The sequence below is a fragment of the Equus caballus genome, chromosome 3 (assembly GCF_041296265.1).
Source record: "Equus caballus isolate H_3958 breed thoroughbred chromosome 3, TB-T2T, whole genome shotgun sequence".
In the NCBI taxonomy this organism is placed as follows: Eukaryota; Metazoa; Chordata; class Mammalia; order Perissodactyla; family Equidae; genus Equus; species Equus caballus.
The window spans coordinates 81,046,932-81,062,992 of record NC_091686.1 but is presented as its reverse complement, the minus strand read 5'-3'; the positions used below and the strand labels follow the sequence as shown (position 1 = coordinate 81,062,992).

General features: G+C 35.8%; 1 long non-coding RNA gene across 5 annotated transcripts in view; it reads left to right on the top strand.

Moving 5' to 3' along the window:
• Positions 1 to 16,061, top strand: part of LOC102147451 (uncharacterized) — a 167,428-nt gene that overhangs the window by 58,047 nt on the left and 93,320 nt on the right. For 3 of the 5 annotated variants that reach the window (XR_011437117.1, XR_011437118.1, XR_290059.4), the window contains exons 2-4: positions 1,025 to 1,136; positions 4,633 to 4,685; positions 13,073 to 13,185. This is a non-coding gene — a long non-coding RNA (uncharacterized lncRNA). Of the gene's footprint in view, positions 1 to 1,024; positions 1,137 to 4,632; positions 4,686 to 9,878; positions 9,948 to 13,072; positions 13,186 to 16,061 lie in introns of all 5 variants that reach the window. The other 2 variants (XR_011437116.1, XR_002807023.2) reach the window with 1 other exon arrangement.

The window sequence follows — 16,061 nt, the reverse complement described above, 5'->3', positions numbered from 1 at the left end:
GTCCTCTAGGTATGTATATTTTATGTGTTCTTAGGGACTCTTTTATCCTCTAGATATCAGTATTTTTCCATTTCAAAGAAAGGCATCTGATAGGTAGATTCACAGAGAAGCTCTTATGATTTAATATAGTGCTCTTTCCAGAAGAATTGATGTATTTAATATAACATGTAATATATTTAAAAGAGGGCTAGAGGGTTAACACAAGTGACTATTAATGATATACTACCTGAATCAAGCAGATATTTCTTTCCTTTTTCTTTTTTTTTTTGTGTGTGGAAGATTACCCCTGAGCTAACTGCTGCCAATCCTCCTCTTTTTGCTGAGGAAGACTGGCCCTGAGCTAACATCTGTGCCCATCTTCCTCTACTTTATATGTGGGATGCCTGCCACAGCATGGCTTTTTGCCAAGCGGTGCCACGTCTGCACCGGCGAATCCCTGGCCGCCAAGAAGCGGAACATGCAAACTTAACTGCTGTGCCACCGGGCTTTCTAAGCAAAAGGATCTTCTTGATGACCTTATTCCGTAACACAGGCAGGTGGCTATTATTCTTTCTTTGCTGAGAAAATATAAGCTCATGAGGGATTGTTCACTTTATTTACTACTTTTCCCCAGCACCTAGAGTAGTGCCTGACACTGAGTAAGCACTCAATACATATCCACTAAAGGTATGAATCCTCACTCTTACTGCCAAAGTTCAGCTACGTCAACTCAGGGCAGGTAGCGACTACAGAGAATCGTTTGTGAAGCTTATTATGTTGAGAAGCCCGGATGTAAGTGGAAACTGGCTGCAGAAGAGTAATGAGCAAGTGTGGTGGAGACTGCAGTAGACTTATCAAAATCATTTTCTCTTCCTCCTGAGCAGATAGCTAGACTACATTTCCCAGCCTCCCTTGCTTTAGATATGTCATGTGACTAGATTTTAGCCACTCGAAGGTGAGTGGAAGTGATCTGAACTACGGCCAGTCCTAGCTCATCAAAACCTTTGGCATGATCCTTTACACCTCCTTTTTCTCCATCTGCCAGCTGGAAGAGCATTCAATAGAACACTTCATGCCCTGGGGAAGCCCGGAGACTGGATGCTGAATGAAACTGTGAAGGCGCCCTGCTGAACATGGACATCTGTATTGGGTTTTGTGTGAGTAAGAGATGAGCTTTCATTTTACTAAACCATTACGGCTTTAAATTTTGGAAGGGAGAAGAGAAGATGATTCAGAGGAATGGTGAAGCAAGACAGGGCAACGGGTAAGAGGGAGGCCAGAGGGAATAGAAATGTGGTTGAAATATTGGCAGCCTGGGGGATTTGAGAAGTAGGCAAGTAGAAAATTTGAGGTCAGAGTTCGATGCTAGGAAATGAGGAGAATTGGCCGGGCTAGGTCAGCCAAATGAGTGACAAAAAGTGGAGTCACTGGCTAAAAGCTGCTGATTTTGGGAAATATTAATATCTTGGCCCAGATCCTTCTTTGAAGTTAATAGGTACTGGATAAGCAAAGCCCTAAGTGGCTATGAATGTTCATCATTCTACCAAATAGCAGAACAAATACCATTGTTAGTCAAATAAAATACTTACTGTGACACAGCAAAAATTTAAGATCGCATGGCCTTATTGCCTAAAAGGTCTTCTCTCACTAGAAAAAAGCTTCTCCTAAGAGCTTGTTTCCAGGTAACACTGAAGTAGTTTTCCTCCCATCCTTCAAAATTTTAATTAACATTTACTTTGCCCTTGAACTTTTCATATTCAATGAGAACATATTTTCAATAAGCCATAAATTTCTTAATGTTTCCACTTGTGCTCAGTGTGGCTGGTTTGTGTCTTTATGGAAAAAAAGTGTAACGGTTTTTTCGTTCCTCTACCAACATATGAGTCAATGCCATTTTTGGCCACTTTTTTAAGTTTCTCTACTTAGGTTTTAAACTCCATAAGTACGCTTCATGCTCAACCATCTCCTCCTCAGGGAGGCTTTCCCTCACACTGCACCCCTCAGACTTGGTTGTTGACCTCACAAGTGTATTAAAAAACAACCCAGTGTGCTTTCCCCAATCATAGGAACACTCTCCCCGTACAATTGTACCTAAACTTACTGTCTTTCCGTAAAGGAACTGCTATGGCTTATTTCTACATTTTCCACAAAATAGATGCCCCAGAAAATGTTACTGAAGAAATAATCGATGATCTAAATCAATATTGCCATTGAATTATATTATTTTAGTTCCTAAAGCCTGTGCTGTGTAGAATTTCATGGTACAATGAATGCCATTGTTGTGATAATGATAAATGAAAACAATGCCTTAAATTTTTTTGTCAAGGTATAATAGATATATAGTAAAGTGTATACAGTGTGGTAATCTTAATTGTACAGCTCAACTAATTTTTCATATATATTTATTTTCATGCATTAGCGTCTACCCATATCCCACACTCCAGGAATTTCCTTCATACATCTGCCCAGTCAACACCAGCACCACCCTCTCCCTGAGAAAAACACTATTCTCATTTCTCTCACTTTTTTTGTACTTAAAAAAGTATATTACAGTCAAAACCAACTGTAGGTTCGTCAAATAAAATACTGTGACATTGTAAAAATTTGAAGAACTGACCTGCAATATAGACTACCGCCCAATTCCCAAATAATCCCCAAAGGGGCATTTGGTGATAGATATAAATTTAGAATTAAGAAACTCAGTGCCCAAACATGATAAATTCAAAGAAAGCCATACCCAAACTACTAAAAAACAAAGGTAAAGATAACAAACAAAGGCTCATCCTATATGCGTGCGTGCACCATTTAGCATGTATTGCTATGGGAATCATAAAAGATTGTCAATGCCTGAAGGCTAAAAAAAATAACAGTGTGCTTGTAGGAAAAATATTATAAAGTATTAGCAAGACAGATATTTTATGAGAATGGGGCAGTGCTGACCTGACATATATCTTTGAAAACCAAAATTTGATCCTTCTAGCCTCAATGCTGTGTTTCTCCACAAAAAGATGAAAGAAAGGAAAAAAGAAAAAACTAATGTGGTGAAATGCAAAGTCCAGTTGGAAATCAACCACTTGAAGCTTAATTCCATTTTTTTTATGTCAGAACTTTCAGCAATATTAGGTTAAAAGGTCACTGCTCTTTACAATACTAAGTGGACTTCCAGTTCCTCAAGGTGTCAGGCAAACGCTTTTGAAGAAGAGGAAGCCATAGATAAGTTCGCCCCATGTAACCAGTTATTTCAAGATACAATCAGAAAGTGTCTGTCTGTACGTTAAGATGCAGAATGAGCTTGAACTGTGAGGGGCTTTCCCATCAGAGAAAGGCAAGCATGCAGATTGCTCCTTTGAGTTAAATACCTGCCTGCCTTCCAGGGGGTAGCTTTAGTTTTGTCATGAGAGGTTTTTCCTTCAAGGTTTTAGGATTCTACACTCTTGAGTTTTCAGGTACATGGAGGCCAGTTCCTGGGAATAGGAGAGGAAATTACTCCAGCTAACTCTGCCTCTGAGGCAGATGTTTACTGAAGAAAAGCCATTAATTAATCTTGGGACAATAAAACCCTTTTCCTGTTCTATGGCAGTTAATAATGCATGATAAAAGTTATGTTCTAACTGTAAATCAGGGCGAGCAAAACATACCACAAACTTATTTTCCTAAGTCCAATAGCTTGATATGTGTGTTGTTTTAATATTCCCACTTGGGGCTGCGCATCTAATGTTATCTTTGAAAATGTGCTAACAAGCCTGAAAGTATTGGGGCTTTTTAATACATTTTTATTACAACTGAGGATTTTGAAAAATGAAATTGGATGTTTCTTACTCAGAACATAATGTGAAAGCAAAATAGGAGGTAAAAATATGGCAATAGAATTTATGCCACATGGTAGAATTGTCTTAATTCATTATCTTGCAAGGAATGTTTTTTCTTTCATTTATAACACAACTATTTTTATGTTGCTATCATATTTTTAATAAGAATACTTTTTAGGGTTCTTCTTTTTTTTCCCAGATCTTATACAATCAGATTGCTTAGGAAGAGGGGCTTGGATGACCCACTGCTAATACGTAAAGACCACTGGCATTGCCTTCAAAAATGTAACAGACTACTAGGAATAATATTGAGATGAGCCTCTAAAATTTTAAAGAAGATATTTTGGAATGATGGGGAGAATTAGTGAGGTGGAAATTAACTCATCATTCAGATGCATAATAATTTGGCTCAAACAAAATGGGCTTCTTTAAACATATCAGTGGTTTTGGTAATTATGAGTTATAAATTCATAAACTTACCATAACAAGAAACAGGAGGCCACATTGAATACTCTAGGGCAGTCCAGCTAAGACACTAAATGCTTTTATAAATTGGAAAAATTACTGAATTCCATTGAGATCTGTTTCTACACAGTAAAATGCAAAGATTGAATTATACCTGTGTTTTTAAAAATTTAACCCAAGGACCCATTGGGGTTTCATAGATATCTGGGGACTTTGTGGGGAGAAAGCTGGTGTGGTATTAAGATATAAATTGAGTAGTCAACTGTAATAATGGCAATTAATATAACTTGTTATGTGAATCTCATGCCTCCAAAGATTCTGGGAATTAAAAAAAAAGAAAACACTTATGATAGATCTAATGGTTTTCTCCTTACCTTAGGAAACAGACATTCATCATAAACCTACGGAAAGTGCATGTTAGTTAAAGCAATGGTAAGTCAGATTGTTTATCCCAAGCCTAGTTGTCATCAGAGATGATGTCAAGTGAGAAAGTATTATGGGCAACACTTGTGATAGTTTCCCTTTTGTGTGGCATCTTCTGTGTATCCTGATAGGGGAAAACTTTAGCAGTAACAGAGGCCTACACCCTGGCACCTGTGGAGTATGATATTTCAGGAACTTCTAAGCAATAATTTGGGCAGGGTTGGAAATATCTGGGGCAATAATCTGGGTGGAAAAGTAGTAATGGAAGCAGGGATTCAATCTGCCGTAAGTAAAGAGAGATGCAAGCTCCAGTTGTGCTGGATTAACCAGGCACTTCCAGTAACAATAGTGTTGGTAACAACTATGGCCGTCAACTGCTCATTATTTCACAAGAATTTTCCCAAAGATGGAGGAAGTATTTTATTCTTACAGAATTCACATATTAATATATCATTCTGTTTTGACTTATGAAAGAGGAAGGAGCTTGATAACTGAAAAAAAACCTGTTGATCTAACAAAATTTAAAATTAGCTATATTTCTGCACAACAATCTTACTTTTTATTTTTGTTAAATTAAAAGGAAAAAATTCTCTGTTGTAAGTAGACTAGTTAAGTTGTTATGTAATATTGTTCTTTATATTATCTGCCATATGTTTATAGGACAAAAATTGTACTACTAAGTTCACAGGATAAATGTATAAGTATCTTCATTATTACATAAATCATTATGTAATAACTAATAATCACATATTGTGACAGCTAATTTTATGTGTCAACTGGATCACAGGATGACCAGGTGTCTGGTTAAACATGATTTCTGGGTATGTCTGTGAAGGTGTTTCCAGAAGATATTAGCATTATAATTGGTAGACTGAGTAAAGGAGAATGCCCTCCCCAGTGTGGGTGGGCTTCATCCAATCCATTGAGGGCCTGAATAGACAAAAATGTAGACGAAGGAAGGATTCTCTCTCTCTCTCTCAATCTTTCTCTCTCTCTCAATCTTTCTCTCTCTCTCTACCTGATTGTTGAGCTGCGACATTGATTTTCACTTGCCCTTGGTATTGCTAGTTCTCAGGCTTTCAGACTCCGACTGGAACCTACACCATTGGCTCTCTGGCTCTCAAGCCTTCTAACTATATGACTGGCCTTCCTGGGTCTCCAGCTTGCAGACCACAGATCATGGGACTTCTCAGCCTCCATAATGAAGTAAACCAATATCTTAGAGCAAGTCTCTTTACATATATCCTTTAGTTCTGTTTCACTGGAGAACTCTGACTAATATAATTCTCATCAATTATTACAAAGTAAACATGAACAGATAAAAATTATCATAATTATAAGTAGTTATAGATTATCAGCTAATTGTTTTGGCTAGGCATTTGTGAGTGAGTGTTCTATTGTTGTGGAAATTTTGTCAGTACAAAAATTACCTATTTTTAAAATTTGATGAGTTTATCATGTTCATATTATTTTATATAGTTACACATTTTAAAATAATTTCTAACCTATTGTATATTATTTTCCCCACATGTCACGGTAAAAGGATAAGTTTTAGAAAACAAAATGGAAAGCCATCATAGAAATTAATGAAAAAATCTTTTGTATCCTTGGATACATTTTTGGAGAAAATAGAACGATACAAAAAGGAGAAGATTTCAGAGCTATTAGTTTCAGTGTAGCGTAGCACTAATATGTCACTGGTGGAGGAGGATGTGAATTTAGTTTCTACATCCATTTCAACCATAAATTATGAATTTCAAGAAAAACTGGGATAAAATGTATATAAAGAATCTGTTAAATCACATATATTTTCTGAAGATCCAGATACTTGATGATGTAATTTGAATATTAAACAATGGGAAATTTGTAAATTGCCAAATGACAAAACAGACTTCAGAAGCATTAGTGAGTTCTTCCAAATCACTAAAAATATACTAGATCCATGTTACTTTATTGCAAACCAAAGGATTCTATATACTTTTTCTATTTTGTATTTAGATGGGGATGGAAAATATTCAACCAAAGGGAGAAAACGTAGGCATCATTTATTAGATAGTCTTGGCAAACATGAAGAAGTGAAAACAGTGTTAAGTACTCAAAATTGAAATCTGATAAAGGAAGCTTTCTAAACAGAGAGTGAGTGAGCATAAGAACGTTGGCCATGTCTCCTCAAACAAATTATAGACACTATTTAGTTTTTGCCAAGGCGGTGACTAGTATTCAGAGGACAATCCAAGAAGCCCTGTGATATATCAGGGGATTTTCTTCTGTTGCAGAAAGTGTATCACAATGAACATTTTGAGTTTTTAAATCTGGTAAAAGACATAATCATAGAATGGTCATATTCTTAGAAGAGTACTTAGAGAAAAAAAAACAAATCTAGACATAAAAAATAATTTCAGGTGCCAAAGATAAAATGATACTGCACAAACGCTTGGAAAAAAGAATGGATAGAAGACATTCAAAATGTTAAAGATGTTTTACATTTCTTGTTCTGTGCATTATCTAAATCTGATGGTAAACAATGAGGTCAAATTCTTTCTTGATTCTGATACGTTTTAAAAACTTTTCAGTGTGAACAAATGTTGAAGTATACTAAAAATACATTTACCTGCATAAATTTGCAGCCATTGTCAAAACAGCAAAGGGAAATCGAATTGACGCCTTCAAGCCACAAAATACTCATTAAAGGATACTATTTTAATGTTCTTTTAGAAATTGTTGATGAATTAATAAAGATCTAGATTCTGTAATGAAAAACAAAGATAGACTTTTAAAAGTATACTTTAAAAATTTCTTTAGTCTGTACTAATGATATTTTAATCAAAATTAATGTTATAGGCAAAATGATGCATGAACAAAAGGCAATGTAAGAGGGCCCGAAGAGGACTTTTCATTAAACAGCTTATGAAATTCTTTGAAGAAAGGAAATTGTTGATATTTATGAAATATTAATGCAAAATAAAGTACAGACTATCATTATTGACACAGATTCAAAACACACCAGAAAAAGAATAATGACTCATTTTGAGTGTTAACCTCACAATCAGCATATCTATGACTCAAACATAATCTCAAAATCAATTTTTTCCATGTCAAATGCAATTTCTTCCTTATGGAAGGTTTATTACGTTGAAAGAATTAGATTTTATATGTTTAAAGTGGCATAATATTTACCAAAGAAATTGACAGATGAGCATAATAAGAAATGTGCTATTGATGAGACATTTATTTTTGAAGAACTAAAGTGCTTAAATTTTATAAAACCTAGTACAGCTTCCATTATGGTTTTGCAATACATTTGGACATAAATTTGCTAGACACCTTTTAAAATATGCTTGTAGCTCTTGTTCTATATTAACTTAGCTGGTAAAGAAATTAGTTCCTCATAAAATATATTAAAAATTACTTAAATTCCACCCTGTCACATGACTCAAATTCAGCCATCATTTTTTTAAATAAGAAACAAATATTAGAGCAAGTACACATGGAAATTGTAATACAAACTTTCATTTCCATGAAAACAGGAGCATAACTCTTTTACAACATGTTATTATATCCTGGTGACCTTTGTGGAAATTAATAAAAGCAACTTTAACTAAATTGGAGTCAGGAAGGCCTGTAGGGGGAGCTCTCATGCCCTATCAAACATTGTCAATTACACCAAACAGGAAGAGACATATGCTTGCATCTTGGACAGGAAGTAAAAGTACTTTACTACTGAAGGAAGATTTCTCTCCCCACCCTGCAATAGCCCAGCAATGAGAAACGCCACAGTTCAGCCGATGAGAAGCCTTTGCTACCCTGAACTGTTATTTTTCCCCAATGGACTTTCCTTTAGAACAGTCTCTCCCTACTCTCCCTTTTTCTCTATGAAAGCGGCTCCCCTCCTTTGTTTTCATAGGATTTGCCTATGGTTTGCCATAGCATGCACATCTTGAATTGCAAATCTTTTGGCTATTTCCAAATAAACTCGTTTTGAGGATAAAATAACAGGTGAATTTGCTTTCTGATACTGTAAATTTCTAACAATTGTAATGAAAAATTCACATTTGTTATATTATTTTCAAACTTTGGTTTTTGAATTTGTGCAGAATGGCTTTATGTTTCTTATCACTGTTACTATTAAAAATTTTAAAAATATAGCTTTAACTCCTTTTTTTAACTTGAGGAAGGTGTGGGGTTTTTTTTTCTGATTTATCCAAAGCCTGTCTCTCCCAATATACCCTTTTATATTTCAAGAGCTTTGTCTGGGGGATTCAAATCATAAAATTTTATTTTAAGTCACAGTCAGAATAGAAGATATGATTTAAGGAAAGTCCCCGCTAGACAAAGAAAGTGCTGTGCTTTGTAAGTGGGGCCAGAAGGAGGGTGATTATGGTGAGAATTTTGCCTGAGATGGCCATGGAAATAAGGAGGGGCATGGGAGTTTCCTTGAAGCAGGAAAAACAGCATGGATAGAATATTTGATTTTTAAAATTTCCTGTAAATTTCTCAAACAACAACAACAAAAACAACAAAAAAGGTATAAAACTTTGGTAGCCCAAAATACTGTTGTAAAACTGAGATAGACTAAGATAGTTTTAGTGCCAAGTTCAAGGTCTCATCGCACTGACTCCCTTCTCACTATTGAGTGGATATGGAGAATCTGATTAGAGACTAGATCAGTTTCTGGTAAAAACACAAATTACATATGTTAGCCGTCTAAGTTGTAGAGTGAAACTTTAAACTCCTGCTACTCTAACATTTATTTAACTCCTATTATGCTTTAAAAATGCTCTAAGCTTTTTATATCTATTCAATTAATGTTCATAAAAACTTATGAAGTAGCTTTAAAGAGATTAAGCAAATACCCAAATCATAATTATTTGCCCAACCAAACATTTGTGCTCTACACACTTTATACTACTTCTTGATAACAAAAATTTATTTTATAATTATTTCCTGAGAAAGGAAAACCGGTGGGGGATGAAGAGGGAGAAAAGAGAGAGGTCCTGGCAGAGAAAGGAAGGAAGGAAAGAAGGAGGGAGGGATGGAAGGAAGGAAGGAAAGAAGGGCGTAAGGAGGGAGGCAAGGAAGGAAAGAAAGAAGGAGGGGAGGGAGCGAAGGAAGGAAATGAGTCCACGGCTTAGATTTAGAGACATAAATATTCATGAAAAAGATGTGAAGAAATTAAAACTTCTCAAATTACTGTTTACTCAGAAAAAGCAAATGATGTCTGGAAAGGAAGAGAAAGGAGAAAACATCCAAAAAGGATAAAGAGATTTTAAGGTAATGATTAGATTTCAACAGTGAATTTTTATATTTCTTTTGTTCTATGATTTGATTCTATTCTGTGAGAGAACTTGCAGAAGGAACATTATAGAGTAGCTTTTAAGAATTGTAAAGACTAAGATAAATGCCAGAAAAGGAGATTGGAAACTGTAATTCCAATTTCCACCATGGCGATATGAGTCTAGAGGAAATGGCATTATCACATGGACTTGTAATTGATTGATGGGGGGTCCAAACAGTGAGGATGGATAGCTTGAATTCAAACTGGAGGGAGAATTTTAACGCAAAAACAATGAATTTGTCTCTCAACACTGACAATGGCCTACATTTTATAGCAGTGACTTACACGGAGAGAGATGGGGCATGTTTGAATTTGCAAATTACACAAAACTGAGAGGGACGGTAAAATGTTGCATGGTCAAAACTTGAGCCAAATTGATGTCAATATATTGCTGTGATAAATTAAATATAAAAAGATAGATTATAAACCTTATTTTGCATTTTATTTAAAAAAAAACCCACAAAACTTCCCAAGTACAAAATGAGGGATACGAGACTTAGACCAGCGGGCTTTCAGACAAGCTGAAGCTCAATATGAATTGTTATTGTCATGTGGCTGTTGGTCAATCTACTTTGAGCCTATGCTTTATTAAAAAGAGGCACATAATATCAAAACCATGACTAGTTATGTACACCATTCTTTCAAAGAGGCAGAGGAAAACAAACAAATGGTAGAGTTGGAGAAAGTGACCAGTCCAGGGTCAGAGAGCATTGCAAACCCCTAAGAGGCCAGGCTTCATTCAGACTGCTTTCTATAGATAAAAGCCTGTGTGGTGAAAAGCCAACATACTTATTCAGTAGGAGCTCTAGTTCTGTGGAAATAGTGGGTAGAAATTGCAGAGCAGCTGGTTTTTTACTTAATTTAAGGCAACGTTTCTCACAATCACAATTGCCTAATGAGCTGCTTCAGGAGGCAGTACATTTCCCATCACCAGAGGTCTTCAAAAGAAGTTTGATGACCAGTTGAGGGAACATATTTAATATTGTTCATTGCTTTGTCACCTGTTCCCAAAATAGCACTTGACACTCATTAGCCACTGACAAATATTTCTTGAATGAAAGATTGAATAGAAAAAAGTTACTTATAACTGATATTTTTGGAACCCTTATTATTGGTCAGGCACAGCTAACTTTCCAAAACATGATAGGAAAGGACAGTTGTTATTTTCATTTTGTAGCTCAGAGAATTGAAGCTAACGAAGGGAAAGTTGCCCAAGTCACCCAGGAAGTGAGTGGAGGAGGCAGGATTCTAAGGGTGGTACACCAATCTCCCAAGTCTGCTTCAAGTTTAGAACGTGGTGGGCCAGATAACCTGTAAGATTCCTTCACGAAACACTCTCTGATATACCCTGTTATTGATTAAACAAGGAGGTCATTAGACTGAGGTGGTTCTAGTACCTTAGATGCCTTTGTAAGCAAACCAAAACCTAAGCCTGTAAATGCCTCAAGGTTAAGAAATCAAAACCTAAGGAAAACCAATCACAAACAGCCACCTAGACTTTTCCAAATAAGGCAAATGCTTTAGCTATAGCCAGTCAAATAATCTCCTTGCTTTACTTCTTGTCTCTATAAAAGTCTCGTCCCAACTCCTGTCTGGGAAGCGCTCCCACCATTTCCAGTTTGGGGTTGCCTGATTGGAATCAATTTTTGCTCAAATAAAGTTTTAAAATTTTTAGTATACTTTAATTTATCTTTTAACAATGCCAATAGGAAGGGCTTGAATTTCCCAGCTATTACTAGGTTAACCAATTTGTTTACTATATTTGTTAACATTAAAATGGAGGGGTAGGGATCCTGTATATGAGACAATTACATATTTGTTATGGATATTTTAATTAATTAGCAAGAGAAAAGCAGAGGAGTGCAGTCAGGCAGACTAGTTCAATGTGTGAGTTTGAGTAGCTGGCGGCCAGGGTAGCTCTGAGGCTTTATTATGGTTTGGATGCCTGGAAGTGTGTGGAGAGAGTGGAAGGTGGAGCCAACGACAGATTGCACTATTTTGCAAGCATGCCTGGTTTAAACTGCTGGCTATATATATATATATTTTTTTTATAGGGTTTAGAGAAATTATCATGCTCGATCCTTTTTTTTTAAATTGAAGTAACATTGGTTTATAACACTGTATATATTTCAGGTGTACATCATTATACTTCCATTTCTGTGTAGATTATATCATGTTCGCCACACAAAGACCAATTACCATCCATCAGCATACACACGTGCCCAGTCAACCCTTTTGCCCTTCTCCCTCCCTCCTTCCTCTCTGGTAACCACTAATCCAATCTCTATATCTGTGTGTCTGTTTGTTTGTTGTTCTTGTTTTTATCTTCTATTTATGAGTGAGATCATATGGCATTTGACTTTCTCCCTCTAACTTATTTTGCTTAGCATACTACCCTAAAGGTCCATTCATGTTGTCTCAAATGGCAAGATTTCATTTTTTTATGGTTAACTAGTATTCCATTGTATATGCATACCAGATCTTCTTTATCCATTTTTCCCTTATGGGCCCTTAGGTTGTTTCCAAGTCTTGGCTATTGTGAATAATGCCGCTATGAACATAGGGGTGCATGTATCTTTACACATGTGTGTTTTCATGTTCTTTGGATAAATACCCAGAAGTAGGATAGCTGGATCACATGGTAGTTCTATTCTTAATTTCTTGAGGAATCTCCATATTGTTTTCCAGAGTGATTGCACCAGTTTGCATTTCCACCACTGCTGGTTATATTTTAAGAATTAATGCAGAGTATGAGCTCTTTGAGGCAAGGTTTAATACCTTACTAATATTTACATTCTCTGAGCCTTGCACAGTGACTTTCAGTCTTGCACAAAAGATGTGGTCAGGACAGGACAAATATGTGGTGAATACCATTGTCCTTGGGGCAACTGGAATGGTGCAAATATTAATTTGTAACTCTTACAATTAACAAGCCCTTACTTGTTATGGTAACCCTAAAATTTACTAGTAGCTTATCTTTAACATTTACCTCAAATTTTGTTCTGGAGAGTATTACATGACCTACTTGCATAACTACCTTTGTTTGTTTGTTGTTTTTTAGATTACTTATCGCTCTGTTTCCCTTTCATAACACCACTGTGACAGACTGCAATGATCTGCTTCATTATCTGCATGCTCCTACTCCCCCTAGACTCTGACCTCTTTGAGAGTGTGGTAAGTATGCTACTCATCTAAGGTTATCCTCTATGTTTAGCAAAGTGCTTAGCAAATAATTAATTCTGTCAAAGCAAAAATTGCACTTAATGAAGTTGAACAGGCAAGAAAGACTTTATTTTTAGCTTTTGCAATAGAGGAGAGAGGCCAAAACTCAGTCTGAGCTTAACTCTGCTGAAACAAAGGGTGGGAGAGTTTTTAAGAGCTGGGTGGAGGGTAAACCTTCTCCCATCCTCATGAGAAGAGGTAGTTTTACAGCTTGGAGCAAGATGCCTGACTAAATTAGGCTCCTACACTCCCACAGAACCTGGGAAATAAGGATGCTATCTTCCTTGATGATTGTATTTCAAATGGATGCCTCCTGGGTTCTTAAGAAAGATATTCCTTACTGCTCAGCCATAAAAATGACAAAATCATCCCATTTGCAGCAACACGGATGGACCTTGAGGGTGTTATGCTAAGCGAAATAGCCAGAGAACGGCAAACAGCAGTATGATTTCATTCACGTGAAAGATAAACAAACACATAGACAAAGAGAACAGATTAGTGGTTACCAGGGGAAGAGGGTTGGGGGGTTGGCACAAGGGGTGAAGGGGTGCATTTACATGATGACTGACAAAAAATAATGTACAAGTGAAATTTCACAATGTTATAAACTATTATGACCTCAAAAAAAAAGAAAGACATTCCTGGGTTGTAAAAGTGACGAGAGGCTTTTAAAAGTATTTACACCTCAAAGAATTAGAGAAAGAATTTATAATTAATTGTAAGTTTTCTAAAGTAAATTCTCTAAGTAAATGTAGTTCAAGGGCCTAGAGTCAGGAAGAATCTTGTCTAAAGTTTAGTCAAGCTGAAGTCATCTTGGTCAGTGCTCAATAAAAGTTTGTTGAATGAATGCACAAACAAATAAATAAAGTTTATTCCTTTGAGTCATAATTTTAAATGTGTCAGCTTATTGAAAAAGTAACAATGAAAATAACTAAAGCAAATTAAAGTAATATTTAAAAGCCGCCTTCTATCTCTGTTGCTCCTTTGATACTCCATTGTGCAGAAAATGCCACACTCCCCAAATATACTACATGTTGAAGATACATAACATTTTAAAAAATTAAAAGAGACTCCAAAATCATTTCAACTGGCAGCATCTTTTATAAGTCATTTCCTGTGGTGGAGCAAACAGTGATATATTAAATGACTTTTTAAAAAAGTAAAATCATTTTTTCAGAAGCTCTTGTATTTTCGTCATGTTTTTTTATTCTCAAATCAAAAATATTAAAGCAGAGTCTGCAACATTATGTGTAAACTTTCTCTGCGGTGGCTGTGGCTATAAACTAGAAATAATGATGCTTTCTCTTCCTACCTTGATGGGTTGTTTATCAGGAGCAAATAAAAATGTGAAAGCACCTTAGAACTGTAAAAATAATTGTAGAAATGCAAGGAATTATTAAAATGAATAATGAGCATATAAAGTCAATTACGAAGGTATTTTTATTTTCTTTAACAATAATAGCTAAAAATGTAATGTGATATGGAGACTCAGACTATCTCCTAGGACATGGAAGATGATATCTGGTAACCATTACTTTAGAATAATTGGGAAGTCTGAGTTAGTGATATGTTTAAATATTGGATGTTTAACAATCAATATAATTGACAGTGTTTCAAATATGCTGATTAATAGTCTCCCAAAACATGATGATTTCCAGAAGAATAAGTATTAGGGAGATAGCAACAAATGCTTGTTAAAATTACAGACTTTATTTGGATGCGGGTAGTCTATGTTCAAATGCCAGGTCTCCTACATTCCAGGTCTATAATCTTGAACAAGTTATATGAACTCTCTAAGCCTCTGGCTTGTCATCTGTGAAACAGGAAAAACATCCACCTCTTATAGATGCTGCGAGGATCAAACGGAATGGAGTATAAGGCATTTAGCACAGAGATTATCATAGGGAGTTCTCACAAATATCAGAATATACACAGGCACATACACACAAACACACACATCCATAATTTGCCATAACACACGTGTATACCCAATCCTAATCTGTAGAGATTAACTCTTGGTTACATGTCATTGGAACTTCCAGTGGTCTTCAAACAGTTCATCTTTTCATTCAAATGGTAATTTTTTCCCTGTAATCTTTGTCACACAATAATTTGACATGTAAATCTTTTCTGTTTCTGCAGAAATTTTCTGTTAGTGCAGAAATTTTAGCAAGACCCATATAAATATATCATTAATTTTAAATTGCTCTTGAGATAAAGACATTTTACCAAACAATATTTGGAAAATGTATTGGAGGTACTCTCGTTCAGAAGCAAGAATACTGAATTGGAGGTTTTGAGACCCAAGTTTTTCATTTATCATCTGTCTTTGTGAAAGTCATTTATTTTCTAGAATCCCAGTTTACTGATCTGTAAACACTTAGATAATTCAAACTACCTGAAAGTATTATTATAAAGATAAAGAAGATAGTACATATAAAAATACTTCATAAACATTAAGAACTTGTGTAAGCCATCCCATAGGAAAAGAATGGAACCTCATCTAAAATTTGGTTTGGATGTCAAAACTGATGTTGTCACACACCTATCAAGAGAGTATGAAAAGATTTATGACTCACATAATGAGATTTTCTGGGGAGAGCAAGGCAGGTCTCCTAGGCTGGTCAAAAATGGCTTGAGAAAGCAGGGAGGGGAGATTGGCTTGGGGTTCTTAGGAGATTAGAGAGTGGAGCTGGAATGAGGGTCTCATGGTGCCAAATGTAGGAGTGCCTGGGATTGTTTCTTAGCAGCTTGTCCCGATGTGGGACAGAAGTGCAAGGAGGGGGCTAGGGCTTAAAAAACTGTCAGCAACCAAACGTCCAAAATAG